The sequence below is a fragment of the Apus apus genome, unplaced genomic scaffold (assembly GCF_020740795.1).
Source record: "Apus apus isolate bApuApu2 unplaced genomic scaffold, bApuApu2.pri.cur manual_scaffold_30_ctg1, whole genome shotgun sequence".
Taxonomy (NCBI): Eukaryota; Metazoa; Chordata; class Aves; order Apodiformes; family Apodidae; genus Apus; species Apus apus.
In genome coordinates, this window is record NW_026248848.1 from 444,547 (window position 1) to 467,537 (window position 22,991).

At 48.1% G+C, this 22,991-nt stretch overlaps 1 protein-coding gene and 1 pseudogene across 1 annotated transcript in view; one reads left to right on the plus strand and one right to left on the minus strand.

The window, feature by feature from the left end:
• LOC127396196 (zinc finger protein 850-like) overlaps positions 1–22,991 on the minus strand; it is a 183,446-nt gene that overhangs the window by 82,974 nt on the left and 77,481 nt on the right. The window lies entirely within an intron of this gene.
• Positions 1–22,991, plus strand: part of LOC127396186 (uncharacterized) — a 122,089-nt pseudogene that overhangs the window by 49,221 nt on the left and 49,877 nt on the right.

A 22,991-nucleotide genomic window follows, 5' to 3' on the forward strand; every position in this document is an offset into this window, starting at 1 on the left:
AAGAAAATAAATACAATTGTGTACAAATATGTTCAGATTTCTGCAAACGCCTCTTGCCTCCCCCCATCCCCAGCAACTCCCACAGCATCTCCTGAGCTCCCAACAGTCCCAAAAAGTCCCAGAGCTGCTAGAGAAAGCGGAGAGTGATGAGAGTCAGGAGAGCTGGAGCCTGGGGGTCAACGGTGAGGGATGGACTGAGTCTTTCCCAGACACCAGCTATGGATGGAGGTGGAGGGAAGAAGATGCAGGAAGGAAGTTGTCTTCTGTGATCTCTGACCTTCCTCCGAGCTTACGTATATATATGGAATGGAATATCGCTGGCCAGTTTTGCTGTCTGTCTAACTCAGACTCCTACCGGATGGTCGAAGATCTCCCTGTAGTGTCTGAGCCACCAGAGTAAAGATGTGACCTTGAAGACCCAGCAGTTAGAAAAATATTCCATTCTTATCAGTCTTAGTTAGAACACACTAGTGCTAGTTAAAATAAAGCTTACTGATGGAAAAAAAATCAGTACAAGGAAAATTGGCTTCATCCTGGCTCAAACCAGGACAGATATCAGGACTTTCACCTTTTCAGGGAAGGGTGAAAGCATCCCCAGCCTGCTGAGTATTGTGCAATACCACTGAAGTCAGTGCAGTTAGAAGGCCCATCCCCACCTTGTTCTGTCTGTGGCCTTAATCAATCACCTCACATTTCCATCTCATTGCTTTGGATTTGCCACTTGGATAATCCACTCTCACACAGCCTCACTTGAGCACTGTGGGACAGACAAATGTTTCCTGGTCATAAACACACCTGATGCTTTAGTCATAAACTGATGAGGAACACCTGGGAGGTCAGACTGCAGCCCAGCCCCCCCAGTGCCTGGTACATGAGCGCTGTTGGAGAGCAAGGGGCTGTAGTCTGAATTCCTGGGGCTTCAATGGGAGGGTCCCCCTCCCCTTCACTTGCTCACACACACACAGTTCTAGGTGTTTTGCCTTCTCAATACTGGTGCCAATTAAGGACCAAGAGGAACCTTGCCTGGGTAAGTGCCAGAGTGCTCATTGTCCTCCTGAATCTCCATCTCAAAGCAACCATTTCACATCCTCTTATCTCCAGGCTTGCCTGGCCTTTGTACTGAGCTTGGGTCCAGCCACCAAGGTGGGATGTGTCCCTCTTCCCCCTCCTGCAACATGAGCCTGATCTCCCCCCCAACACAGAAGCCTGATGTCCACCCCATAACAGGAACCCACCTTGTTTTGAAACGGTTGTGTGTGGGTGTGCACACGTGTTCAGTTGAGCACAGTGGGACAGACAAACCTTAAGAGCTGGTACACATCAACACTCTCCTGGTTTGAGCCAGGGTGAAGCCACTTCTCTTTTTACTGATTTTTTCCTTCAGGGAGCTCTCTTGTAAGCAGCCACTTGCTGAAACTTGCAAGTTTTCCAGCTGCTGGACTCATGTCATTATCCTGTAGTCAGGTACGTGGCCATTTCTTTGAGCATCTCGGCAGGACAAAACAAAGATAACACCATATCAGGTGCACAAATAGGCAGTGGGGCTGGTGTGGGGTCTTAGGAGAGATGGGGCAGAACCCCCTTTGCTTTCTAACACTCTTCACCCAAGTGGGAGGCCAGGTGTGGCTGGACTCTGCCTTCCCTCTCCTGGTACAAGCCACACAGCAGCTGCACCTTTTGTCTGGCAGGACCTGTGAAAAGGTTTAATGCCAGAAGGTGAATTTAAGACCCAAACGAGGTCAGATGTCATGTGCACACCAAACTTTACTAGGAATCGCACAACAAATTTCAAGATGCCAAGAGCGGAAAAGGATAAAGACAGTAAAGTGAGGAGAAAGCAGAACTAGGGAAAATAGCAAGAACAGGATAGTTCCCACCACAGCCCAGTGATGTCATTGGGTGGGGAAGCTCTTTGCTGCATTGATAGTGTCACAGGTTTTTATAGTCACAGTTCTTGAGCTCAGCCCCTCCTCTGTGTACATGTGCCTTGTGTCTCTGAGTTGGTCTTCAGAGGGACACTCACATCCTCACCGAAATTCTTCCTCAAACCTCAGGCTGCAGACATACAGCTTAGAAGCGTGGGAGGTGAGTATTGAGCTGTGTCCTTCCTGTGAGATTTCAGCACCTTCTGGCTAATTTCCATGTCGACTGGATCAGCCATTGTTTGGTGCTAAGGTTTGTTTCCATTCCTAAAGACACAAGCATGTATTCAACAATGCTGAGACATGCTGGCTTCTCACATCACCTCGTGGCTCAACATTGTCCTGAGATGCTTTTGAGAGGAAATAGAAAAATAAGCCAGAATGGGTAGGAAAGAGCATCTTTTCTAACATCATCAGCTGATGTTGCTGTTACAGATTGTGTATTTGCTACTACATGTTGGAGAAGTTGGATAGGACATACATAGAATAATACAAGGCAGAAACATTTATGTGGCTACTCCACACAAAACAAACAAGAGGATACTTTTCAGGGCGGGGCCTCCTGCAAGCCTGGAAAACGTATCAAATCCCCATCCCTGCTTCTTGTTCTCTTCCTTTTCAGGAGTAATGATAAGAAGGAAAACCGCTACAGAAAACAAGAACAAAACAAAACAAAATAACCACAAAGAGTGACAAACATGAATAATCTGGAAAGAAAACGGACCTTTTTAAATGGCTAAAGGACATAATGTCAGATTAGCAATTAAAGGAACGATATTTTTTTTTCCTGCTAAAGAAACAAAACAGCCTTAAACAATGACTGAAGGGACAGCCACCGACCTTTTTCTAAAGATGGAATTCCTGGGCAGGTGTAAGGGAGATTAGAGAGGAAGAAAAAAGCAGGCACACTTCCTGTATCTTGGAAAGAAAACTACATTCAAAAGCAGATACTGCTAAAATAAAGAAAGATTTTAAAATCTACATATTGAAATTAATGATTCTTGCTTTGCTACAGATGTGTCCCGGAATTCTTAACATAGTCACTTCATTTCCTGGAACTACTTTTGTTCATAATTATGCGTGCTTGAGGGTCTCCTGTGGGATTTTCATGGATTCCAGTCCTTTGTCTTCTTTGTCCTGTCTCCCATCCTGTGCTGTCTCTAGTGTCCTGCTGGTAGATTGCCCAGGTGGGTCCAGAATCAACAGGGATATTTCCTGTTGGTGCCACAGGTCTTAGAAGACTTGATGTCACCATAACCTGCAGGATGCTTGACATTAACTGACACAAAGCACATCGTTGAAGAGTAACCCACTCAGCTAACTTAGTAGAGCAAAGTCATCACTGTAGTACATTTCTACAACTATCAATCCCCCCTTTTCTTTACACTTGGTACATTCCTTTAGATAGTTTCTTCAGCCTATACCATATAAGGCAATTAACGACTGTCAGTAGAATCACAAACACTAACATTATCAAAAGTGGGTGAATGAGAGCATTCCAGGCTCTTTCTGCAGAGACTACTTATCCTGAAAAGATATCCCACCACCAACGGGCAGTTTCAGACTCCATTTGATAGGACAGTCCAGTAAGTTCTTCTTTGCCTCTTACTGCCAAAATTTTTGTTTGGCTTCTTCAAATGTTCTCCAAGTTCTTGAGACTGGTTCAATATCTCATCTGATTTCCCCAGAGACAAGCTTGCATAACTTAGGTTCAAGCTTTCATAAGGCCAAGGCATTACTACCTGTTCCTCTGAAAGTGCAAAACAATGCAGATGTTCTGTGCCAAGCTCAATGTTTACATTTTGAAGACACCCTACAAACGTGGTGGTGACTCCATATTCTTCAACTACTGATTGCTTGCTTGCTACTAAGCATACATGTCTAGCATTAATCTCTGTCAACATTTCAAACACAGTAGGAGACAGGATGGTAACAAGCAGTGTTTGTATAACTGGGGTGGTTGTCCACACAGAGTGCCACCAGTGGTAGTTTCACAAAGGTTCAAATGGTCAGTGTTATTACCCTTCCCCGTGTACTTCCCTCAAAGTTCTGGTAACCAATATTCTAGGTTCCCCTGACCCAAGAAGACTGTTGGTAAAACTAAACACTTTCACATGACCTCAGGGTGGGTTCTATTACAGACATCAACTTTCCTGCACACCACAGGTTATAGCACTGCACAAACTGTGTATTTCTCCAACGTTTAGGATGGACCGTTGTCCAAAAAGGTTTATTCACATGAACTCTTTTTTATAGAATCATAGAATCCTAGAATCCTAGGGGTTGGAAGGGACCTCAAAAGATCATCTAGTCCAACCCCCCTGCCAGAGCAGGGTCACCTAGAGCACATCACACAGGAATGCCTCCAGATGGGTTTTGAATGTCTCCAGTGAAGAAGACTCCACAACCTCTCTGGGCAGCCTGTCCCAGTGCTCTGCCACTCTCACAGTAAAAATTTTTTTTCTGATATTCACCTTAAACCTCCTGTGCTCCAATTTGCATCCATCACTCCTTGTCCTATCACTGATCATCACTGAAAAAAGCTTAACTCCATCTTCTTGACACTCACCCTTTACATATTTGTAAACATTGATGAGGTCACCCCTCAGTCTCCTTTTCTCCAAACTAAAGAGACCCAGCTCCCTCGGCCTTTCCTCATAAGGGAGATGTTCTACCCCCTTAATCATCTTTGTGGCTCTGCGCTGGACTCTTTCAAGCACTTCCCTGTCCTTCCTGAACTGAGGGGCCCAGAACTGGACACAATACTCCAGATGCGGCCTCACCAATGCAGAATAGAGGGGGAGGAGAACCTCTCTTGACCTACTAACCACACCCTTTCTAATACACCCCAGGATGCCATTGGCCTTCTTAGCCACAAGGGCACATTGCTGGCTCATGATCATCCTCTTGTCTACCAGGACCCCCAGGTCCCTTTCACCTACACTGCCTAGAGATAGTGCCAAGAACAAGTTGTTCCATCACCTTTCCAGGGATGGAGGTGAGGCTGACCGGTCTATAGTTACCCGGGTCCTCCTTCTTGCCCTTCTTGTAGACTGGAGTGACATTTGCTATCCTCCAGTCCTCAGGCACCTCTCCTGTTACCCATGACTTACCGAAGATGATGGAGAGGGGACTAGCAATGACCTCCGTCAGCTCCCTCAGCACCCTTGGATGAATTTCGTCCAGATCCATCGATTTATGGATGTCCAGATTACACACCTGATCCCTAACCCAATCCTCATCTACCTGGGCAAACTCCTCCTTTATCCTGACTACTTCTGGGGCTATATGAAACTGGGGCTCCTGGGGAAAGCCTGCAGGAGTAAAGACAGAGGCAAAGAAGGCATTCAGCACCTCTGCCTTCTTTATATCCTCTGTCACCAGGGCACCCACCTCATTCAGCAGTGGGCCTATATTGCCTCTGGTATTAGTTTTGTTGGCTATGTATTTGAAAAAGCTCTTTCTATTGTCCTTAACCCGACTTGCAAGGTTAAGTTCCAAGGAGGCCATAGCTTTCCTAGTTGCCTCCCTACATCCTCTGACAACATTCCTATATTCCTCCCAAGTAACCAGCCCCTCCTTCCATGATCTATAGATTTTCCTTTTCCATTTGAGTTTGCCCAGCAGTTCCTTTTTTAACCACGCTGGTCTCCTAGCTCCCTTACTAGATTCTCTACCCATTGGGATGCTCTGATCCTGAGCTTGCAAGAAGTGGTCCTTGAATGTTGACCAGCTATCTTGAGCTCCTCTACCTTCTAGCATCCTGTCCCATGGGACTTCCCTTAACAATTGATTGTGGAGGCCAAAGTTTGCTCTGTGGAAGTCCAGGGTTCTGGTCCTGCTGAGTATTCTGTTCCTCCCACACAGGATCCTGAACTCCACCATCTTGTGGTCACTGCAGCCAAGGCTGCCATTGACCACCACTGCTTCAACAAGGCCCTCCTTGTTGGTGAGCACAAGATCCAACAGCTCCTCTTCTACTCGGCTTGTCCACCATTTGCATCAATGCACTGGAGGAACCTCCTAGACTGTGCAAGGCTGGCTGTGTAAGTCTTCCAGCAGATATCGGAGTAGTTAAAATCTCCCATGAGGACCAAGGACTGTAGTTGTGAGGCTGCTTTCAGCTGCCTGTAGAAAGCCTCATCAACTTCCTCATCTTTATCAGGAGGTCTGTAGTAGACCCCCACAACTGTATCACCCACACCAGCCTGCCCTTTAATTCTTACCCACAGACTTTCAACTTGCCCCTCATCAGCCCCTGCACAAAACTCGATACATTCTAGCTGCTCTCTCACATAAAGAGCAACTCCACCACCTCGCTTCACCGACCGATCTTTCCTAAAAAGCACAGAGCCATCCATGGCCACGTTCCAGTCGTGTGAGCTGTCCCACCATGTCTCTGTTATTGCTACCAGATCATAATGCTTAGCCCGCACACAGACCTCTAACTCTTCCTCTTTATTCCCCATGCTGCGTGCATTGGTGTACAGGCATTTCAGGAAGCAAGCAGAGCACACTGGTGGGACCAAATCCTCCTTAGACCACCTTCCTTCAGGCCCTGGTATGTTCTTCTTGGGCTTGTCCCTAACAGACCCAGTTTTCTCCCCTTCCCCCTTCATATCTAGTTTAAAGCTCTCTCAATGAGCCCTGCCAAGTCCTGCCCCAAAAGCCTTTTCCCCCTCTGGGACAGGTGCATCCCACCTGCCACCATCAGGCCAGGTGTCTCATATAGCAGCCCATGATCAAAGAAACCAAAGCCCTGCCTTTGGCACCAGTCACGTAGCCATTCATTGATCTGTAAACTTTTCCTGTTTACCTCTTCACCCATTCTTGCAGGAGGTATGAAGGCAAACACTACTTGCGTTCCAGACCCCCTAACCAGCCGTCCCAGGGCCCTGAAGTCTCTCTTCATTGCCCTTACATTTCTTGTAATAATTTCGTCACTGCCAACCTGAAAAATCAGCAGTGGGTAGCAATTGGAGGGATTTACAAGATTTGGGAGTTTCCTTTAACATCTCTAATCCGAGCCCCAGGGAGGCAGCAGACCTCCCTGTGGGATGGGCCCGGTCTACAGATGGGCCCTTCTGTTCCCCTCAGGAGGGAGTCACCCACCACAATTACCCTCCTTTCCTTCTTAGTTGAAGAAGTCCTAAGGCGTGGGGCTGAGTGACAAGTCCTAGGTGTTTCACTAGACAGATCTACCCCTCCAACTTCATTTACCTGTCCCTGAAGTTCCAAGGCCTCATACCTATTCTTCAAGGGCAATTTGGAGGGTGGAGCGGGTTGGGAGGGTTTTTGCTTGCCTCTCCGAGGACGGACCTCCCTCCATTCCTCCATGTCTCTAAAGTTCTCTCCTTCTGTCTGATGACAGGAGGGGAGGGGATCCATCACTTGCTCTAGCACCTCTTCCTTCTGCCCTTGCCTCAGGGTTTGGCTCCACCAATCTATTTCACTCTCACATTCTCTGATAGTTCTTAGTCTTTCAACCTCCTCCGTCAGTTTAACCACACGCCTGAGGAGATCATTTACTCGCTCACACCGCACACACGTGGAGCCACTGGCTCCCTCCGGTACCAGGGCCAGGCTCAGGCATTTGCTGCAACCAGAGACCTGCACGGCTGCGTGCCTGCTCGGAAGCTCCGTCTGAGATCCCACATCCTTTTTCAATATGGTTTTAGGGCGTGTTGTGAACATTACCCATTAAGTAGGGTACAGACAGGCCAGCCCATACATTTTGTCATTTTTTTCCCCTTTATAAGACTCCTAAATGTGTTCCTTGTTCATGGAGGTGTTATTGCATTGGTTTTGAAGGAAGCACTCCTTCATCTGTAATGGAGGCCCTATCCCTTTAACTGCACCACATTTTAGGGGCACATTAGTTACCGATGTGACACTGGTCAGATTTGGGCATAACACAAAGTTCATCCCATGCCATCCCAGCAATTTACCACATCTGGTATAGGGTTGCCATATGGAACAGTTCTCAGAGAAATGGACAGGTGTCCCAGTGTTGTCTTCCCAAGGCTGTTTGCTTCTCAAGGGCCAACTAGGAATGAATGTTGCCCTAAACCTGAGCTTCAGACGTAGTAACAGTAACATTAGTTTCAGATCAGTCTTACAGATGTGGGTCCTACAGGCTGAGATTTCCATGATCTGCCAGGAGCCTTCTTGACTCCTGATTAGCGGATGTAGAGGGTGTGCTTTTCAAGCTGGACTGCAGTGTAGGTCGTGAGTAGAAGTTGAAAGGGGCCGCTTCACTTCCCTTGGAGAGGATCACCTGAAAGGTTCTGAACATCAGCCAAATCCCCAGGGTTAAACAAGTGCACTGGGGAATCCAAACCCCATGCTCTGGTAGACATTACTGGTCTATTTACTTCTTGTAATTGTTTCCCTCATGCAATCAGATCTTGTATATTAATTTCTCCCACCTGAGCGAGATCCTGTCCTTGGTGTCTAGATTGAAATAGTCATGCATACAACATTTCAAAAGGACTCATTTTTCCCTCAGTTCTTGGTTTGACTTGCAACCTTAGTAATGCAATAGGGAGGCCTTGAAACACCTGAGATGTGTTTCCTGACAAATCTGGCACTCCAAACCTGGCAATAGTTTCTGGCAATACAATTTGCCTGTTTTCCTTTGCTTGATTGGTGCCACATAGAAAGGCCTCAGGCCAACCTGACAAGCTCTCTACTAACACCAACAAGTACCTGGACCTATTTTGTCAGAGATAAGACTGAGCTGCTGGAGTGGGCCTCCACCCCCTCCACCCCTCAGATCCTTATCTGTTGTCTCCATCCTCTCAGGAAGGCCTTTTGGGATGCAAACGAGAGGGTTTTCAATGGGGTTTTGGCAGCCATTCCAGCAAGTATGGAACTTAACCTTGCAAGTCAGGTTAAGGACAATAGAAAGGGCTTTTTCAAATACATAGCCAACAAAACTAATACCAGAGGCAATATAGGCCCACTGCTGAATGAGGTGGGTGCCCTGGTGACAGAGGATATAAAGAAGGCAGAGGTGCTGAATGCCTTCTTTGCCTCTGTCTTTACTCCTGCAGGCTTTCCCCAGGAGCCCCAGTTTCATATAGCCCCAGAAGAAGTCAAGATAAAGGAGGAGTTTGCCCAGGTAGATGAGGATTGGGTTAGGGATCAGGTGTGTAATCTGGACATCCATAAATCGATGGATCTGGACGAAATGCATCCAAGGGTGCTGAGGGAGCTGGCAGAGGTCATTGCTAGTCCCCTCTCCATCATCTTCGGTAAGTCATGGGTAACAGGAGAGGTGCCTGAGGACTGGAGGATAGCAAATGTCACTCCAGTCTACAAGAAGGGCAAGAAGGAGGACCCGGGTAACTATAGACCGGTCAGCCTCACCTCCATCCCTGGAAAGGTGATGGAACAACTTGTCCTTGGCACTATCTCTAGACATATCAAGGAGATGGGGGTCATCAAGAGCAGTCAACATGGTTTTACCAAGGGTAAGTCATGTTTGACTAACCTCATAGCCTTCTATGAGGAAATTACTAGGTGGATAGATGATGGTAGAGCGGTAGATGTGGTCTATCTTGATTTTAGTAAAGCATTTGACACCGTCTCCCACAGCATCCTTGTAGATAAGTTGATCAAGTATGGGTTTGATGATCAGGCAGTGAGGTGGATCAAGAACTGGTTGAAAGGAAGAAGTCAGAGAGTTGTAGTCAATGGGGCAAAATCTAGTTGGAGGCCTGTGACTAGTGGAGTCCCTCAGGGGTCGGTACCGGGACCGGTGTTGTTCAACATCTTCATCAATGACCTGGATGAGGGTACAGAAGGTACCCTCAGCAAGTTTGCTGATGACACCAAGCTGGGAGGAGTGGCTGACACACCAGAAGGCTGTGCTGCCATTCAGAGAGACTTAGACAGGCTGGAGACTTGGGCGGGGAAAAACCTGATGAAGTTCAACAAGGGCAAGTGTAGAGTTTTGCATTTGGGGAAGAAAAATGTCATGCACCAGTACAGGTTGGGGGCTGACCTGCTGGAGAGCAGTGTGGGTGAAAGGGATCTGGGGGTCCTGGTAGACAGGAGGATGATCATGAGCCAGCAATGTGCCCTTGTGGCTAAGAAGGCCAATGGCATCCTGGGGTGTATTAGAAAGGGTGTGGTTAGTAGGTCAAGAGAGGTTCTCCTCCCCCTCTATTCTGCATTGGTGAGGCCGCATCTGGAGTATTGTGTCCAGTTCTGGGCCCCTCAGTTCCAGAAGGACAGGGAACTGCTGGAAAGAGTCCAGCACAGAGCCACAAAGATGATTAAGGGGGTAGAACATCTCCCTTATGAGGAAAGGCTGAGGGAGCTGGGTCTCTTTAGCTTGGAGAAAAGGAGACTGAGGGGTGACCTCATCAATGTTTGCAAATAAGTAAAGGGTGAGTGTCAAGAAGATGGAGTTAAGCTTTTTTCAGTGATGACCAGTGATAGGACAAGGAGTGATGGATACAAATTGGAGCATAGGAGGTTTAAGGTGAATATCAGAAAAAATTTTTTTACTGTGAGAGTGACAGAGCACTGGAACAGGCTGCCCAGAGAGGTTGTGGAGTCTCCTTCACTGGAGACATTCAAAACCCGCCTGGACGCCTTCCTGTGTGATGCACTCTAGGAGACCCTGCTCTGGCGGTGGGGTTGGACTAGATGATCTTTCGAGGTCAATCATCAACGCATCCACATGGGAGAGAAGTCCTACACATGTCTTGAATGCGGGCAGAGCTTCACCTGGAGCTCTGGGCTCATCAAGCATCAACACATCCACACGGGAGAGAAACCCTACAGGTGTCCTGGCTGCGGGAAGAGCTTTGCCACAGACTCTTTGATGATGAAGCACCAGCGCATCCACACAGGAGAGAAATCTTAAATTGTGTCCCCAGTGCCAGAAGAGTTTCAGTCACTGCTGCACCATGTGGAAACATCAACAGCTCCATACGGGTGAATGACCCTTTACCTGCTCCCAGTGCGAGAAGGGGTTTTTCCAGAGAGCCGATCTCATTTGTCATGGCCAGATCCACCTCAGGGATCACTGAGATTGAAGGGGCATTGTCACGGTCACTGTATTTCCAAAATGAGATGAAAATCAAATCTTGATCATGGTGACACCCTAGTCAAGAATAAAAACACGTGTTGCGAGGACTCCAGGCTATTTTTTGATGAGGGAAAAAATACCCATAAGGAGCATTTTAGGGTGAGTTGGTGATGGGGTTTGCAAGGAAAAGGAAGAGGAGTGACAAACTTGAATAAGCTGGAAAGAAAAAGGAGCTTTTAAATGGCAAAAGGATATAATGTCAGATTACAAATTATGGGAGCAATTACTTTGCTGCTAAAGAAACAAAACAGCCTAAAAGAATGATTGGAGGGACAGCCAGGGGCTTTTCCTGAAGATGAAAATCCTGAACAGGTGTAAGGGAGATAAGAAGGGCAGCAAAAAAAAGCAGACTTTTTAATAACTTGAAGAGGATAACCACATTAAAAACGAGATACTCTTAAACTAAATGAAAAAAAAACCAAACAAACCAAAACATTTGAAATGATTGTTGCTTTCTTTGTTACAGGTCTTCTTTCTAAATCTGTACCTTTAATTGAAAAATGGTGAGTTGGTTCCCCATGTCCACAGAGTGTGAAAAAATCCTCAAACATTTCCAGGTGCTAAAAAAAAAACCAATTACTCCATCCATTCATCCATCCATCCATCCCGTTGATCCCCAGGCTCGTGCACTCCTGACCCTCATCACTGTCCCCTCAGCTCCTGGCTGCTCTGCCCTCTCTCCAGCAGCTCTGGGACATTTCGGGGCTGCTCACAGCTCAGGAGATGCCGGGGGAGCTGCTGGGGGTGGGGGAAGGCAAGAGGGGTTTGCACATTCCTGAACAAACCTGTGTAGAATTGTGCATCTTTTCTTTGATGATGAGTGTTTCATTCAAGCTGTCTAGGTTAGTTTTCAATGCAGAAAAGTCTCTCTCCCTCATTCTCTCTCTCCTTCCCCACCTGGGTGGGAGGGGGAGGGGATCCAGAGCGTTATTGTCGCTGGTTCAGTTGCCGATCCTGAGTCAAACCGTGTCACCCTTCACCGAACGAGGTCCCTGTTTGGGAGCAAAGGATGTGGGCTCAGCTAAAGCTCACCAGAAAAATCTCTCTCCAACCACCACAAAGAGGCACCAGAGACCATCAAAACGCTCCTGGGAGGGTTTTGAATCATCTCTTGTGCAGCCGCAGAGAAACAGAAACATCGTGATCAGTCCGAAGAAATGTTTTCCATGTTCCGAGATGATCATGAACATGTAGGTCTAGATCAGCCAGATGTGGTGAATAAGATTCACGCATGACTCTGGAAGCTGTTCTGCAGCCCTGCAGCTCTGCACTGAAGAATGCTGCTTTCTTGAGCTCCAAAAAAGGTCTGAGAGAGTTTTCTTTGGCTGCATTTTATGGAATAAATGGGATGGAATTCCGGGGTTGGGTGGGGACAGAGATAGGATGGAATATTAGGCTCCCTGAGGAAATACCGGCACCACCGAGGTGGGACATGTCCCCTCCCACCCCATGACACAAACCTGATGTCCCTCCCATGACAAAAGCCCACCCGGTTTCGAAACAGTTTCGTGTCACCGCGCACACACGCACACACATGTACACAGACGTCCACACACACACGTGTAGAACACCCAGAGCCCAAACTTCCAACCCCTCCCAGGCCCCGCCCCCCTCGGCCCCGCCCCTTCATTTCCTGCCCTTCCCACCATCGCGCTGCAGCTCCCGGCAGGTTTCGCTCCGCAGCCGGGACCCCCCAGTTGGTGCCCGAGAGAGCATCGCCCCCCGGGCTGGGCTGTGCCCCCGCTGCAGGTACTGGGGGTGGAGATGATGGGGGAGTTATGCCAATACCCCACACTGAGTGTGAGCACCTCAATCCGAGGGGGCGGGTGAGGATTCTGGTACAAGGGGGGACTCCAAATCATCCCAGGGGTATTGGGGCTGTGATTGTGTCCTGGTTTTGGCCTGACCCACAACAAGGAACCAGGCAGCTGCTCACTCACCCCCCTGCCCTCCCTCTGTGGGATGGGGAGGACAAGAACCAAGTAGAAGCCTCTGGGTCGAGACAAGAACAGGGAGGGTTCGCTCACCTATTATGTTCACAGGTGAAACTGACTCTACTTGAGGGAAAAATCAATTTGATGTATCACTTTTCACATTCAAACAGGACAAAAAGCAGAGTTCATAAACGTCTCACCCCACCCCTCCCTGCTTCCCGGCCCCAAATTCCTTTGTTCCCCGTTTCTGTCCCTCCTCCCCCCAGCGGCACAGGGGGACAGGGAAGGGGCTTTCCGGCCAGTTGGTCACTCGCTGTTTTCAGCTGCTCCTTCCCCGTCCTGGGGAGGACTCCTCACAGCCTTCCCCTGCTCCAGCGCGGGGTCCCTGCCACGGGAGAGAGTCCTTCACCAACCCTCCAACACGAGTCCCTCCCTGTTCCCCCTCAGGAACAGACGCTGCAGCGTGGGCTGCCCACAGAGCCACGGGCTCCTTTGGGCTCCACGGGCTTCTTTGGGGTCCACGGGCTTCTTTGGGCTCCACGGGCTCCTTTGCAGCTCCACGGGGGCAGGTCCACATCTGTGCCACCGTGGCCCTTCACGGGCTGCAGGGGAAACTCTGCTCGGGCACCTGCTCCCGCTCCTTCCTCCCCGGCCTTGGTATCTCTGCTCCAGCGCTGCTCCCACCGCTGCTCTCATTGGTCTCCACGGAGTTCTCCTCCTCCCCCTCTCCTGGAGGGCGGGTACAATGAGGAGTCCCAGCTCATTCCAGGAGTGGCTGCGACCTCCAGCACTCCCCAAAGACCCCGAACCCATTGTTCCCTCACCTCAATTTTAGAGGTGTCAGTGTAGTCCCTGAAGCACAGTTAAAACTGGTGGGGGGCCAAGGGGGTGTCAAACTCCATGGGTAATCCCCTTATTTCACCTTGCACCTCATTTTCTCCCAGAGCAGGCTTGATGTGACCCCCCCACTGAAAACCCTGGAAATGCGTTTAGGGCGGCCTCAGCTTGTACTAAAATTCAGCTTTTTTGATCTATTGTAGGATCCATCCGGGTGCCCTGAGTTTGGGAGAGCTTTTGGTCATGGCTCAACATTGGTGAAACATCATCGAATCCTCATGGGAGACGAGCTTGCTGTCATTCAGGGACTCAGGAGAGGGTCAGGATCTACCCAGCCCATCTCCACCACTGGGAGGAGATCCATCCAGCCCATTTGCAATCATCCATAGGGGCAAGTGGCCCTGTAGGGGCTGCCCTGTTGGAGCCACCTCTTGTGTGGTTCCATAGTGACACCTTCATCCCTGTACCATGTCCTACAATTGCCACAACTGCGGGAAAACTTTTAACTTTAAATCAAATTAAACCCGGCACCAGCAAATCCAAATGGGCGAGAGACCCTTCACATGTCTGGAGTGCGGGAAGGGCTTTGCTCAGAATTCCTCATTAACCCAGCACCACCAGATTCACATGGATGAGAAGCTCTACAAGTGCCCTGAGTGTGGGGAGAGCTTCAGCAGTAGTGGTGGGTTGAAGTATCACCAATGTGTCCACTCCAGGGAAAAACTCTTCCAATGTGACAAGTGTTGTAAGAGCTTCATGGACAGAAGGGGCCTCAGCTCTCACCTCCGGGTCCACACAGGTGGACGTTCCTACACGTGTCCCGACTGTGGGAAGAGCTTTTCCAGGAGCTCTGCCTTCATTGATCATCGTCGCATCCACACAGGAGAGAAACCCTACATTTGTCCTGACTGCGGGAAGGCCTTTGCCAGAAGCTCTGAGCTCATCAAGCATCAACGCATCCACACGGGAGAGAAACCCTACATGTGTCCTGACTGCGGAAAGAGCTTTGCCTGGAGCTCTGGGCTCATCAACCATCAACGCATCCACACGGGAGAGAAACCCTACACGTGTCCTGACTGCAGGAAGAGCTTTGCCTGGAGCTCTATACTCTTCAACCATCTTCGCATCCACACAGGAGAAAAACCCTACACGTGTCCCCAGTGCCAGAAGAGCTTCAGTCGCAGCTCCACCCTGTGGAAACATCAACGGTTCCATAGGAATGAACGACCCTTTAGCTGCTCCCAGTGCGAGAAGAGGTTTCACCAGAGAACGGATCTCATCCGTCATGGTCGGATCCACCTCAGGGATCACCAAGACTGAAGGGAAATGGTCAAGGTCTCTGTATTTCCAAAATGAGATGAAAATAAAGTCTTTATCATGGTGACACCCTAGTCAAGAGACAAAGCATGTGTGGCAGGAGGGACCCCGGCTGTTTTTTGAAGGCGTGAAAAATACACATAAGGAGCATTTTAGGGTGAGTTAGTGATGGGATTTACAAGGAAAAGGGGGCAACAAAGTGGTATTGGGTCTTCTTTGAGGTGATTCTGCTTATTTGAACATAAGCAGCAAAAATTGAGATACACACACCCCAGAGCTAACTTGAGGCTCGTTGCCATTTGGGGGTTGTTTTAGAGGTGGGAAAACAGAACTTGGACTTGCTTTGTGTAAACTTTCTTGGCAGGAGCTGTGCAGAGGAGTGTGAGATGAGCAGTGCTCAGCTGGGCCTTGGGCCTTGGGCCTTGGGCCTTGCACCTGACAAGTAGGCAAGTTGGGGTGGGGAGGACAGGCCTGACTGGCAGGAAGGGATCCATCCTGTCCTTGTCTGCTAGTCATCATTCCAAGGTTCCTGATGGCTATAGAGTGGGCATGACTTGTGAAGTGCAACAAAGGCTCTACACACACTGGGTATCACCCTTACCTTTTTCCTAATTAGTCTGTAAAGAGCCAATGAATACACAAGTTATGACCTAAGTCCCACCTCATCAAAGGGCAATAAATTAGTTCTTCAATCCTTCCTTTGGGGCGTGAAGAGCTTTTCCCATTGGACAGGTTGATTGGCCTGATCCTCTCTTCTTCCCCCAGGCACAGATGCTTCCTTGGGTGAGATATTGTCACCCTTTGACTCAGGTCTGACAACAATGCTCTCGATCTCCTCCCCTTCCCACCCAGGTAGAGAAGGAGAGAGAGAAAAAGAGAGAGACTTGGCTGGATTGAAAACTAAACTACACAGCTTTAATTAAACACTAATGATATAAGAAAATAAATACAATTGTGTACAAATATGTTCAGATTTCTGCAAACGCCTCTTGCCTCCCCCCATCCCCAGCAACTCCCACAGCATCTCCTGAGCTCCTAACAGTCCCAAAAAGTCCCAGAGCTGCTAGAGAAAGCGGAGAGTGATGAGAGTCAGGAGAGCTGGAGCCTGGGGGTCAACGGTGAGGGATGGACTGAGTCTTTCCCAGACACCAGCTATGGATGGAGGTGGAGGGAAGAAGATGCAGGAAGGAAGTTGTCTTCTGTGATCTCTGACCTTCCTCTGAGCTTACGTATATATATGGAATGGAATATCGCTGGCCAGTTTTGCTGTCTGTCTAACTCAGACTCCTACCGGATGGTCGAAGATCTCCCTGTAGTGTCTGAGCCACCAGAGTAAAGATGTGACCTTGAAGACCCAGCAGTTAGAAAAATATTCCATTCTTATCAGTCTTAGTTAGAACACACTAGTGCTAGTTAAAATAAAGCTTACTGATGGAAAAAAAATCAGTACAAGGAAAATTGGCTTCATCCTGGCTCAAACCAGGACAGATATCAGGACTTTCACCTTTTCAGGGAAGGGTGAAAGCATCCCCAGCCTGCTGAGTATTGTGCAATACCACTGAAGTCAGTGCAGTTAGAAGGCCCATCCCCACCTTGTTCTGTCTGTGGCCTTAATCAATCACCTCACATTTCCATCTCATTGCTTTGGATTTGCCACTTGGATAATCCACTCTCACACAGCCTCACTTGAGCACTGTGGGACAGACAAATGTTTCCTGGTCATAAACACACCTGATGCTTTAGTCATAAACTGATGAGGAACACCTGGGAGGTCAGACTGCAGCCCAGCCCCCCCAGTGCCTGGTACATGAGCGCTGTTGGAGAGCAAGGGGCTGTAGTCTGAATTCCTGGGGCTTCAATGGGAGGGTCCCCCTCCCCTTCACTTGCTCATACACACACAGTTCTAGGTGTTTTGCCTTCTCAATACTGGTGCCAATTAAGGACCAAGAGGAACCTTGCCTGGGTAAGTGCCAGAGTGCTCATTGTCCTCCTGAATCTCCATCTCAAAGCAACCATTTCACATCCTCTTATCTCCAGGCTTGCCTGGCCTTTGTACTGAGCTTGGGTCCAGCCACCAAGGTGGGATGTGTCCCTCTTCCCCCTCCTGCAACATGAGCCTGATCTCCCCCCCAACACAGAAGCCTGATGTCCACCCCATAACAGGAACCCACCTTGTTTTGAAACGGTTGTGTGTGGGTGTGCACACGTGTTCAGTTGAGCACAGTGGGACAGGCAAACCTTAAGAGCTGGTACACATCAACACTCTCCTGGTTTGAGCCAGGGTGAAGACACTTCTCTTTTTACTGATTTTTTCCTTCAGGGAGCTCTCTTGTAAGCAGCCACTTGCTGAAACTTGCAAGTTTTCCAGCTGCTGGACTCATGTCATTATCCTGTAGTCAGGTACGTGGCCATTTCTTTGAGCATCTCGGCAGGACAAAACAAAGATAACACCATATAAGGTGCACAAATAGGCAGTGGGGCTGGTGTGGGGTCTTAGGAGAGATGGGGCAGAACCCCCTTTGCTTTCTAACACTCTTCACCCAAGTGGGAGGCCAGGTGTGGCTGGACTCTGCCTTCCCTCTCCTGGTACAAGCCACACAGCAGCTGCACCTTTTGTCTGGCAGGACCTGTGAAAAGGTTTAATGCCAGAAGGTGAATTTAAGACCCAAACGAGGTCAGATGTCATGTGCACACCAAACTTTACTAGGAATCGCACAACAAATTTCAAGATGCCAAGAGCGGAAAAGGATAAAGACAGTAAAGTGAGGAGAAAGCAGAACTAGGGAAAATAGCAAGGACAGGGTAGTTCCCACCACAGCCCAGTGATGTCATTGGGTGGGGAAGCTCTTTGCTGCATTGATAGTGTCACAGGTTTTTATAGTCACAGTTCTTGAGCTCAGCCCCTCCTCTGTGTACATGTGCCTTGTGTCTCTGAGTTGCTCTTCAGAGGGACACTCACATCCTCACCGAAATTCTTCCTCAAACCTCAGGCTGCAGACATACAGCTTAGAAGCGTGGGAGGTGAGTATTGAGCTGTGTCCTTCCTGTGAGATTTCAGCACCTTCTGGCTAATTTCAATGTCGACTGGATCAGCCATTGTTTGGTGCTAAGGTTTGTTTCCATTCCTAAAGACACAAGCATGCATTCCAACCATGTTGAGACATGTTGGCTTCTCACATCACCTCGTGGCTCAACATTGTCCTGAGATGCTTTTGAGAGGAAATAGAAAAATAAGCCAGAATGGGTAGGAAAGAGCATCTTTTCTAACATCATCAGCTGATGTTGCTGTTGCAGATTGTGTATTTGCTACTACATGTTGGAGAAGTTGGATAGGACATAGACTAATACAAGGCAGAAACGTTTATGTGGCTACTCCACACAAAACAAACAAGAGGATACTTTTCAGGGCAGGGCCTCCTGCAAGCCTGGAAAACGTATCAAATCCCCATCCCTGCTTCTTGTTCTCTTCCTTTTCAGGAGTAATGATAAGAAGGAAAACCGCTACAGAAAACAAGAACAAAACAAAACAAAATAACCACAAAGAGTGACAAACATGAATAATCTGGAAAGAAAACGGACCTTTTTAAATGGCTAAAGGACATAATGTCAGATTAGCAATTAAAGGAACGATATTTTTTTTTTCCTGCTAAAGAAACAAAACAGCCTTAAACAATGACTGAAGGGACAGCCACCGACCTTTTTCTAAAGATGGAATTCCTGGGCAGGTGTAAGGGAGATTAGAGAGGAAGAAAAAAGCAGGCACACTTCCTGTATCTTGGAAAGAAAACTACATTCAAAAGCAGATACTGCTAAAATAAAGAAAGATTTTAAAATGTACATATTGAAATTAATGATTCTTGCTTTGCTACAGATGTGTCCCGGAATTCTTAACATAGTCACTTCATTTCCTGGAACTACTTTTGTTCATAATTATGCGTGCTTGAGGGTCTCCTGTGGGATTTTCATGGATTCCAGTCCTTTGTCTTCTTTGTCCTGTCTCCCATCCTGTGCTGTCTCTAGTGTCCTGCTGGTAGATTGCCCAGGTGGGTCCAGAATCAACAGGGATATTTCCTGTTGGTGCCACAGGTCTTAGAAGACTTGATGTCACCATAACCTGCAGGATGCTTGACATTAACTGACACAAAGCACATCGTTGAAGAGTAACCCACTCAGCTAACTTAGTAGAGCAAAGTCATCACTGTAGCACATTTCTACAACTATCAATCCCCCCTTTTCTTTACACTTGGTACATTCCTTCAGATAGTTTCTTCAGCCTCTACCATATAAGGCAATTAACGACTGTCAGTAGAATCACAAACACTAACATTATCAAAAGTGGGTGAATGAGAGCATTCCAGGCTCTTTCTGCAGAGACTACTTATCCTGAAAAGATATCCCACCACCAACGGGCAGTTTCAGACTCCATTTGATAGGACAGTCCAGTAAGTTCTTCTTTGCCTCTTACTGCCAAAATTTTTGTTTGGCTTCTTCAAATGTTCTCCAAGTTCTTGAGACTGGTTCAATATCTCATCTGATTTCCCCAGAGACAAGCTTGCATAACTTAGGTTCAAGCTTTCATAAGGCCAAGACATTACTACCTGTTTCTCTGAATGTGCAAAACAATGCAGATGTTCTGTGCCAAGCTCAATGTTTACATTTTGAAGACACCCTACAAACGTGGTGGTGACTCCATATTCTTCAACTACTGATTGCTTGCTTGCTACTAAGCATACATGTCTAGCATTAATCTCTGTCAACATTTCAAACACAGTAGGAGACAGGATGGTAACAAGCAGTGTTTGTATAACTGGGGTGGTTGTCCACACAGAGTGCCACCAGTGGTAGTTTCACAAAGGTTCAAATTGTCAGTGTTATTACCCTTCCCCGTGTACTTCCCTCAAAGTTCTGGTAACCAATATTCTAGGTTCCCCTGACCCAAGAAGACTGTTGGTAAAACTAAACACTTTCACATGACCTCAGGGTGGGTTCTATTACAGACATCAACTTTCCTGCACACCACAGGTTATAGCACTGCACAAACTGTGTATTTCTCCAACGTTTAGGATGGACTGTTGTTCAAAAAGGTTTATTCACATGAACTCTTTTTTATAGAATCATAGAATCCTAGAATCCTAGGGGTTGGAAGGGACCTCAAAAGATCATCTAGTCCAACCCCCCTGCCAGAGCAGGGTCACCTAGAGCACATCACACAGGAATGCCTCCAGATGGGTTTTGAATGTCTCCAGTGAAGAAGACTCCACAACCTCTCTGGGCAGCCTGTCCCAGTGCTCTGCCACTCTCACAGTAAAATTTTTTTTTCTGATATTCACCTTAAACCTCCTGTGCTCCAATTTGCATCCATCACTCCTTGTCCTATCACTGATCATCACTGAAAAAAGCTTAACTCCATCTTCTTGACACTCACCCTTTACTTATTTGCAAACATTGATGAGGTCACCCCTCAGTCTCCTTTTCTCCAAACTAAAGAGACCCAGCTCCCTCGGCCTTTCCTCATAAGGGAGATGTTCTACCCCCTTAATCATCTTTGTGGCTCTGCGCTGGACTCTTTCCAGCAGTTCCCTGTCCTTCTGGAACTGAGGGGCCCAGAACTGGACACAATACTCCAGATGCGGCCTCACCAATGCAGAATAGAGGGGGAGGAGAACCTCTCTTGACCTACTAACCACACCCTTTCTAATACACCCCAGGATGCCATTGGCCTTCTTAGCCACAAGGGCACATTGCTGGCTCATGATCATCCTCTTGTCTACCAGGACCCCCAGGTCCCTTTCACCTACACTGCCTAGAGATAGTGCCAAGGACAAGTTGTTCCATCACCTTTCCAGGGATGGAGGTGAGGCTGACCGGTCTATAGTTACCCGGGTCCTCCTTCTTGCCCTTCTTGTAGACTGGAGTGACGTTTGCTATCCTCCAGTCCTCAGGCACCTCTCCTGTTACCCATGACTTACTGAAGATGATGGAGAGTGGCCTAGCAATGACCTCCACCAGCTCCCTCAGCACCCTTGGATGCATTCCATCTGGACCCATCGATTTATGGATGTCCAGATTACTCAACTGATCCCTAACCCAATCCTCATCTACTATGTCCTCACCTATCTTGACTACTTCTGGGGCTATATGAATCTGGGGCTCATGGGGAAATCCTGCAGGAGTAAAGACAGAGGCAAAGAAGGCATTCAGCACCTCTGCCTTCTTTATATCCTCTGTCACCAGGGCACCCACCTCATTCAGCAGTGGGCCTATATTGCCTCTGGTGTTAGTTTTGTTGGCTATGTATTTGAAAAAGCTCTTTCTATTGTCCTTAACCCGACTTGCAAGGTTAAGTTCCAAGGAGGCCATAGCTTTCCTAGTTGCCTCCCTACATCCTCTGACAACATTCCTATATTCCTCCCAAGTAACCAGCCCCTCCTTCCATGACCTATAGATTTTCCTTTTCCATTTGAGTTTGCCCAGCAGTTCCTTTTTTAACCATGCTCGTCTCCTAGCTCCCTTACTAGATTCTCTACCCATTGGGATGCTCTGATCCTGAGCTTGCAAGAAGTGGTCCTTGAATGTTGACCAGCTATCTTGAGCTCCTCTACCTTCTAGCATCCTGTCCCATGGGACTTCCCTTAACAATTGATTGTGGAGGCCAAAGTTTGCTCTGTGGAAGTCCAGGGTTCTGGTCCTGCTGAGTATTCTGTTCCTCCCACACAGGATCCTGAACTCCACCATCTCGTGGTCACTGCAGCCAAGGCTGCCATTGACCACCACTGCTTCAACAAGGCCCTCCTTGTTGGTGAGTACAAGATCCAACAGCTCCTCTTCTACTCGGCTTGTCCACCATTTGCATCAATGCACTGGAGGAACCTCCTAGACTGTGCAAGGCTGGCTGTGTAAGTCTTCCAGCAGATATCGGAGTAGTTAAAATCTCCCATGAGGACCAAGGACTGTAGTTGTGAGGCTGCTTTCAGCTGCCTGTAGAAAGCCTCATCAACTTCCTCATCTTTATCAGGAGGTCCGTAGTAGACCCCCACAGCTGTATCACCCATACCAGCCTGCCCTTTAATTCTTACCCACAGACTTTCAACTTGCCCCTCATCAGCCCCTGCACAAAACTCAATGCATTCTAGTTGCTCTCTCACATAAAGAGCAACTCCACCACCTCGCTTCACCGACCGATCTTTCCTAAAAAGCACATAGCCATCCATGGCCACATTCCAGTCGTGTGAGCTGTCCCACCATGTCTCTGTTAATGCTACCAGATCATAATGCTTAGCCCGCACACAGACCTCTAACTCTTCCTCTTTATTCCCCATGCTGCGTGCATTGGTGTACAGGCATTTCAGGAAGCAAGCAGAGCACACTGGTGGGACCAAATCCTCCTTAGACCACCTTCCTTCAGGCCCTGGTATGTTCTTCTTGGGCTTGTCCCTAACAGACCCAGTTTTCTCCCCTTCCCCCTTCATATCTAGTTTAAAGCTCTCTCAATGAGCCCTGCCAAGTCCTGCCCCAAAAGCCTTTTCCCCCTCTGGGACAGGTGCATCCCACCTGCCACCATCAGGCCAGGTGTCTCATATAGCAGCCCATGATCAAAGAAACCAAAGCCCTGCCTTTGGCACCAGTCACGTAGCCATTCATTGATCTGTAAACTTTTCCTGTTTCCCTCTTCACCCATTCTTGCAGGAGGAATGAAGGCAAACACTACTTGCGTTCCAGACCCCCTAACCAGCCGTCCCAGGGCCCTGAAGTCTCTCTTCATTGCCCTTACATTTCTTGTAATAATTTCGTCACTGCCAACCTGAAAAATCAGCAGTGGGTAGCAATTGGAGGGATTTACAAGATTTGGGAGTTTCCTTTAACATCTCTAATCCGAGC